Source organism: Lissotriton vulgaris, chromosome 3_1 (assembly GCF_964263255.1).
Source record: "Lissotriton vulgaris chromosome 3_1, aLisVul1.2, whole genome shotgun sequence".
NCBI classification, from domain to species: domain Eukaryota; kingdom Metazoa; phylum Chordata; class Amphibia; order Caudata; family Salamandridae; genus Lissotriton; species Lissotriton vulgaris.
The window spans coordinates 69,251,430-69,259,006 of NC_141689.1; the positions used below are offsets into that span (position 1 = coordinate 69,251,430).

At 51.9% G+C, this 7,577-nt stretch overlaps 1 long non-coding RNA gene across 1 annotated transcript; it reads right to left on the reverse strand.

Annotated features, from left to right (window-relative positions):
• Window positions 1-6,731: 6,731 nt before the first annotated feature.
• On the reverse strand, window positions 6,732-7,254 carry LOC147725983 (uncharacterized). Its single transcript, XR_015309406.1, has 4 exons — window positions 7,212-7,254; window positions 7,042-7,116; window positions 6,883-6,948; window positions 6,732-6,788 (listed from the first exon to the last, which is right to left on the reverse strand). It is a non-coding gene; the product is annotated as an uncharacterized LOC147725983 (long non-coding RNA).
• Window positions 7,255-7,577: the final 323 nt, after the last annotated feature.

Below are 7,577 nucleotides of genomic sequence, written 5' to 3' on the forward strand. Positions count from 1 at the left end.
TGTCAGAATAATGCAGAAACTGCAAAGATACTTAAGAGAGAATTTAAAGACAAATAATGCAGCCTATATCCACAGGCTACACTGTCCAGTACTTCAACTAGAAATTCCACCAAAAAAACACCACACATAATACAGCCTGCCCAGTTTCTACCATAGAGAAACTTGCCTCCCCCAGTAAAAGACTCTGGAATGATAGAGAGGAAGGTAGGGACAGACAAGCCCCATAGGCTGCCATTATGTGGCTTAAATAGGATACTGTGCCTTTAAGAGAACTTTCCAGAACTTCTCCCAGTATCCCAGAATGCATAGCAGGTCCCTCTACTTTCAGTTCTTTTTGAAGGCGAAGCACGCCAGACCTGTAGCATTCCTTACATGATGAACTATCTCCACCGGGGAGGAGGGCGGGCGCTTATGACTATAACAGAGATACCCCTACTACAGAACTGGAGTTACAGGACGGAAACTACTCCTTCTGTAGTAGGGGATCTCTGTGTATAGTCATAATCTAGTGAATAGAATGGCAAGCCCATCCCCACACCAAAGCGGCGGTGGAGAATAAACAAATAACGCCACTACTGCGCGAACAAATTCCGCAGCGAAGCCTGCCCAACCTGAGCGTCTGCCCTGGCGTCAGAGTCCAGGCAGTAATGCTTAGCAAAGGTATGAACCGACTTCCAAGTGGCTGCCTTGCAGATTTCAGCAATCGGCACGTTACGGAGCAGAGCCGTCGTGGCAGCTTTGCCCCTTGTGGAATGAGCCTTAGGTTTACCTCCTAAGGTCTTATTAGCCTTTTGGTAACATAATTGTATGCAGGACACAATCCACCTAGAGATGGACTGCTTAGAGGTAGCAAGACCCGTCCTGACTGATCCATAATTAATAAACAACTGGTCAGACCTACGAATATCTTTGGTTTTATCCAGATAAAATTTCAACACCCTCCTAACATCCAGGGAATGGAGAGACCTCTCCGCTGGGGATGAAGGGTTCTGAAAAAACGTAGGCAAAGTTATGGTCTGATTGACATGAAAATCAGAAATAACCTTGGGGAGAAATTTAGGGTGAGTACGCATAACAACCTTAGCAGCATGAAATACAGTATAAGGTTCAGTACAACACAACGCCTGAATTTCACTCACCCTGCGGCCGATGTAATGGCCACGAGGAACGCCGCCTTCCAGGACAGGTGCTGCAACGAAGCCTTATGAATAGGTTCAAAAGGCTCCTTCATCAACCTGGACAGCACCACATTCAGTTCCCACGAAGGCGAAGGAAGCCTGACAGGAGGGAATACTTTCTTCAAACCTTCCAGAAAATCTTTGATCACAGGGATCTGGAAAAAGGAGTTCTGTGAAGGGCATTTCCTGTAGGCAGTCAATGCGGCGAGATGAACCTTAATGGAATGAACATTAAGTCCAGACTGCGCCAAATGCAGAAGGTAAGGAAGGATTACATCTTCCTTGCACGTCGTCGGGTCATAGTTCTTGGACGCACACCAGATACAAAACCTCTTCCACTTGTAAGCATAGGATGTCCGAGTGGAAGGTCGCTTAGACTCCTTCAGTATGTCCATGCAATCCGCAGGCAGATTAAGATGGCCATATTGCACTATCTTAGGAGCCATGCCGCCAAACTCAAAGACGAGAGGTTGGGGTGCAACATCTGCCCCCCGAACTTCGTGAGAAGGTCCGGCCTGCACGGCAGCCGAATGTGAGGAAGGAGAGACCGGTGAAGCAGGTCCGTGAACCACCACTGTCTGGGCCACTCCGGGGCAATGAGTATCATCCGAGCCCTGGACCGGGCCAGCTTGATGAGCACCGCCGGGATCAGGGGAATGGGAGGAAAGGCGTACAGAAAGCTGTTCGTCCAGTCGATCCATAACGCATTACCCAGCGTCCCCTGCTGGTAGTACCTGGCAGCGAAGTCTCTGCACTTGCTGTTTTTGGCGGTGGCGAACAAATCTACGTCTAGAGTCCCCCACCTTGCGAAGACTTCTCCTAGTACTTCGTAGTTTATGACCCATTCGTGGTTTTCCTGAACCAGTCTGCTCAGTGCGTCTGCCTGAACATTCTGCACACCTGGTAGATGGGTGGCCATTATCGTCAGTCCTCTGGCTAGGAGCCAGTGCCAGATCGCCTGCGCCTCCTGTGACAGAGTGCGTGATCTCGAGCCCCCCTGCTTGTTGAGGTAATACATCGTGGTGGTATTGTCCGTCTGTACAAACAGAGAGTTGGTCTGGAAGGACGGAAGAAAGGCCTTCAGTGCCAAGTGAACAGCTCTGAGTTCCAGGAAATTGATGTGATACGTGGCCTCCATCGGCGACCACGTTCCTTGAATCTGTAGAGTCCCGGAATGCGCTCCCCATCCCAGGAGAGAAGCATCCGTCACGACAGTCTGCGTGGGAATGTCCTTGTGAAAGGGAACCCCTCTGAGGAGATTCTCCGCCGAACACCACCACTTCAGAGACTGAAGAGCATGCAGCGACAGTCGAATCTTGTCGTCCCAAGATCCTTTCCTCTGATCCCACTGGTCCTCCAAGCACTCCTGCAGCGGTCTCATGTGCAGCCGTGCGTGTGGCGTCAGGAAGATACAAGAGGCCATCGATCCCAGTAGAGAAGACACCGTACTCACTGTTGTAGATGGAGTTGTCATAAGAGCCTGAGCCTTCCGAAGGAGAGATAATCGTCGCTCTTCCGAAGGAAACACGCTTGCTGACAGCGTATTGATGGAGGCTCCCAAGTACTGTATGCATTGGACCGGAGTCGGGACAGACTTGGCCATGTTGATGTGCAGCCCCAGCTTGTTCAAGAGAACGCAAGTCTTCTGGAAGTGTGCTCGCGCTTCCGAGAAGGAGGATGCCTTGATCGACCAATCGTCCAGGTACGGGTAGACGAACACCTTGTTCTTCCTCAGGTGTGCTGCTACCACCACCATGCACTTCGAGAATGTTCTCGGCGCAGACTTCAGTCCGAATGGGAGTACTGTGTATTGATAGTGATTGGTGCCGACTTGGAACCGCAGGAACTTCCTGTGTTTGTGTGCAATGGGCACATGGAAGTAAGCATCCTGTAGGTCTATAGCACATAGCCAGTCTCCCTGTTGCAACTGAGGATAAATCTGATGCAACAACAGCATTCGAAACTTTTCCCTGCTAATCCATTTGTTTGCCTGCCGCAAGTCCAGAATGGGCCTGAACTCGTTCTTGTCCTTCTTGCGAACCAGAAAGAACCGGGAGTACAGACCTCTTCCTCTCTGAGACAGAGGTACGTCTTCTATCGCCCTTTTCCTCAACAGGATATCCGCTTCCGCCTGAAGCTCGCGCAGCTGAAACTGCGAGCTGACCGGGGGAATTGCTGGAGGAGGGCTGGTGAACCAAAGACTGTATCCATTGCAAACAATATTCAGCACCCACTTGTCCTGAGTAATTTTTCTCCACTCTGCCAGAAAAAATGTAATGCTTCCCCCTACCGGAGTGGGTAACAGATCCGGGGGAAGTAGGTTCCTAGGGCCTAGACCCAGCCTGGCCCTTGGGGGCCGGAGCCGACTGCTGGCCTCCTCTGCCCTTCTGGCGCTTCTGGAACGGCTTACGGAACTGTTGTTGATGTTGCGATTGTCCCGAAGCCTGGCCTCGTCCTCGGCCTTGCCCACCGAACCGCCGTTGGAAAGGGCGGTATGTCTTCTTGGTCTCTTTAGGCTTCTACAGGCCCACAGCCGTTAGCGTCTCGGCCCCTGCCTTCATGCGGGCCATCTCATCGTCCGCATGCTTCCCGAAGAGGGTCTCACCAGAGAATGGTAGGTTGGCCACCCTCTGCTGTGCGTCCGGTTTCAGGGACGTAAGCCGGAGCCATGCGTGGCGTCGTTGGTTGACTCCATGGCAAAATCCGTGAGCAGCCAACAGGGAAGAGTCCGCTGCAGCGCTGATAATCTGGTTCGCCACCAGCATCCCTTCATTCAGCACTTCCATAAAGTCCTCACGCTTCTCCCGAGGTAAGTGCTCTGTAAATCGCTCGAGGGAGTCCCAGAGGGCGCGGTCGTATCGGCCCAACAGCGCCGTGGCCCTCGCAGCTTTCATGGAGGTAGCGGAAGTTCAACAGACTTTCCTCCCCGCCGAATCCATCCACCTGGACTCCTTACCTGGGGGAACCGTGGATGACGGAGTGGTGGCATGTTGCGTGCGGGCCGCCGTCACAATGACAGAGTCAGGAGGGGGTTCCGTTCTCAGAAAGGCCGGATCCGAATCGGGAGCCCGGTATTTTTTCAGCAACCGCCTTCGTCACCGCAGGGGTGAGAAAAAGGGCCATAGCCGGTTCTGCCAGGCCCGGTAGCAGAGGCAGGAGAGGACGAGACAGGTGTTTTTGATGCAATGTCTCAAATATGACTGAAGTTTTCGGAGTAGGCACCGTTAGGGATATGCCCAACTTCGCAGCGCCCCTTAAAAGGACGTCATGGAACGCCACCAGGTCATCAATCGGGGACACCCTTGTGTCCGGTGACCCCGACAAGGTAGGAGAATAGTCCCTGGTCCCAGAGGACCTCGTGTGTGAGCGAGATTCGCGCCTCCTATGGCGGCGTCTCGACCTCGTGGACGATCTGCGTCGCGATCTCTCCCTTCTCCCAGAGCGAGAGTGAGACCTGCCAGCCCGTGGCCGCTCCACCGGTTTCCGTGGCGGGGTCTTCCTAGGTTCCTCACGGAGTTTCGGTTTTGGGGTCCCCTTAGGAGGTACAGACAAAGACGGCAGCGAAGTGGACCTCGGCGGAGGAACCTTCGGCTGCGGGGCAGGCCCATGCGGAGGGACAGGAGGTGGTGGTGGGTCGCCTGAAGGCTGAAGGAAGTGGAGGCTTGGGTGGAGGATCCTCTTTAGGAACAGGGGGAGGAGTTGGAGTCCGAGGCCGAGATGGCGTGTACACCTCTGAGTACACCGAGCCCGGTGACCCCTTAGGCGAAGGGGGCGGATATCCAGCCCCTTCAGCAGGTGATCGCTTCCTCTTGCGTCCTCCACTAGAAGCAGCGTGACTTCTGGGACTAGAATCCCTCTTGCGCCGTTTTGGAGAGGCTGAATGACTCCCAGACGGCGACCGCTTTCTGCTCGACGCAGAGCGTCGCTTCTCTGGCGTCGAACGCCGCCTCCTAGACGTCGACCCTCTCTTTCTCGACGTCGAACGCCGATCCCTCGACGTCGACCTCTTCCTCCGCGACGTCGTACGCCGCCTCCGCGACGTCGAGCGTTCCGTCTTCGACGACGAGCGTCGCCGTCTCCGTCTTGATGCTCTCGACGTCGAGGAGCCCCTCGACGTCGACCGGTGCCTCGACGGCGATCGACGGTATCGCCTCGACAGCGAGCGTCGATGCTTGTCACTTCGCCTTCGGCGTCGATAGGAAGACCTTGACGTCGACGAAGACGATGACGTCGACGGTGGCTTCGACGGCGACTTCTCCATGATCTTCGACGTCGAGCCGTCACGCCGTCTCGACCCGGAGCCCCGGGGAAAAGGGGAGCACACCGCCGTCATCCCTCTCGATGTCGTCGTCGATGCAATCGACGTCGATGGAGACCGGGACCGTTTGCTGGACTTCCTGCAACTCGGGAGCCCCCAGAGGCCTCAGCAGAGGCAGAGGGAACCTTCCCAGCCTGCCCAGACCCACCTGCAGCCTGCAGACGCCTCTCCTCAAGGCCAGAAAGCCTGATCTTCATCCTGTCCCTCAGAGTCTGAGCAGTAAACTGCTGGCAGATGACACAGTCCTCAGGGACATGATCCTCAGGGAGGCTATAAATAGGGGGGTTGTACCCAGACAAAGTTACGGGGACCTGGGTTATCAATTGAAGTATGGGAAGGGGTCCCAGTAAACATGAAACAATAGCAAATAATATACCAATAATCAAAGAGACAAATCATAGAGACACATTGTTTTATTCACAATGCGCTGGTATCATGAATATACGTCACTTATAAACATTCATTAGTCAGTGACTCTTTTGCAGTGCCCCAAAGGTTTGGAAAGAAGGGAGGGGGTAGTGATACGTGTAGGTACTTGGTGAGGGAAAAGGGTTTGAAGTGACAGTAAAATCGACGAATAGAACAAATTCAATAGAGTTACAAAATAATGTACCCTGAAAACGACCAATGGGTTCATATAGATTATTTTCCAAACATCATACTCCAATTATACAATTAATGAGAACAGTGGGGTATGGAGTTGACAGCAGAAAACAGTGTGTTGTCGACGTTTCGACCCTCGTGTGCAGATGTAGGTATTGATCTTGCCGTGGGGTCTTCCTCAGGACTGGGGAGGTGGGGACACGTGACCTATTTAATGTACAGATATACACGCATTAATATTAGGGAATTGAATTCACCATATATTACTCAGGATTACAGTAGCACACCCACCAATGGATGAAGATGGCTGACGGTTAACTAAGTCTCATGAGATAAACATAGTTTACACAGTTTGTCGCCAAGGGCACGACTTGTTGGACCAATGAATGTGTAAATAATCATGGATCAAGACGGTGGTTTGTGTGGAAAAGTGGTCTGGAGATAGGTCGAAAGGCACTAGGGCAGACCATCTGGTGGCACCCGATGGCTGTGCGGGAAATTACCATAGTAAATTAGACTAAACACAGATTAGATGGGTCGGCATCGCATACATATCACCTATCACATATCTCATAATTGGCTACCAAGTACTCTGGTGAGATTGAGTCGAATAGGGAGGAATAACAACTTACCACAACCGTGGTGTGTAACAAGACCCGATTGTTAAAGGGTTGATATTGCCCGTGGATCTGTAGATAAAATATATGTTGAACAGTTTTTATACCTATAATAGTACTTGGTTTGTGAGAAAGTGCCTAAGTAGCAACACATTTTGAAGCTTACCGAGGTTTCAATAGGGGCCGCCTTGTGAATTGAGGATCCAAAAGAGCTCCAACATGGGCGGTCGCTCTGGATATATAAAGACGAAGGACAGACTTTAAAACCTAATTATCCAGCTAAATAGGTTGTAACATTTAGGCGGGGAAATGGTCATAAACTTACCCGACAGCCGTATTTCATGGGCATTCGGCGTGGGGTAGCAGACACTCGCGCTGGTGCATCGAGTAAGGTGCAGGACTAAATCAAAAGACACAGAGAGAATAGATCGTTACTGATCTATTGTGTGGGACGCGGAGTCGAACGCGTGCATTAAGAGACGCGCTGCTGCTTACCGGAATCTGGAATGAATCCGAAGCCGTTCGCTGCTCGCTACGGAATGGCGAGGCAGAGTTCCGCTTACTTGGATGTAACCATAGTTACACGTCACGTGCTACAGTGACATGGTGGAAAGACTAACTCGATCACGGATTTGAGCAGGGTCAGGCAATTACTTACAAAGCGCATAAAATCTAAACCGTAATGCTCTGTTTTGCAATGAGCTAAATAAAAAAGTTAAAATTTCGAATTAACAGAGGGACATCGTTCCATAATGGCGGAGCCAATACTGGCAGTCAGATACTTGGCCATAGGATCGAACGTGTGTGTGAAGATGCATCAAGTGGGTGATGATTCTAGTTGCCCATGGATAGATACATGAG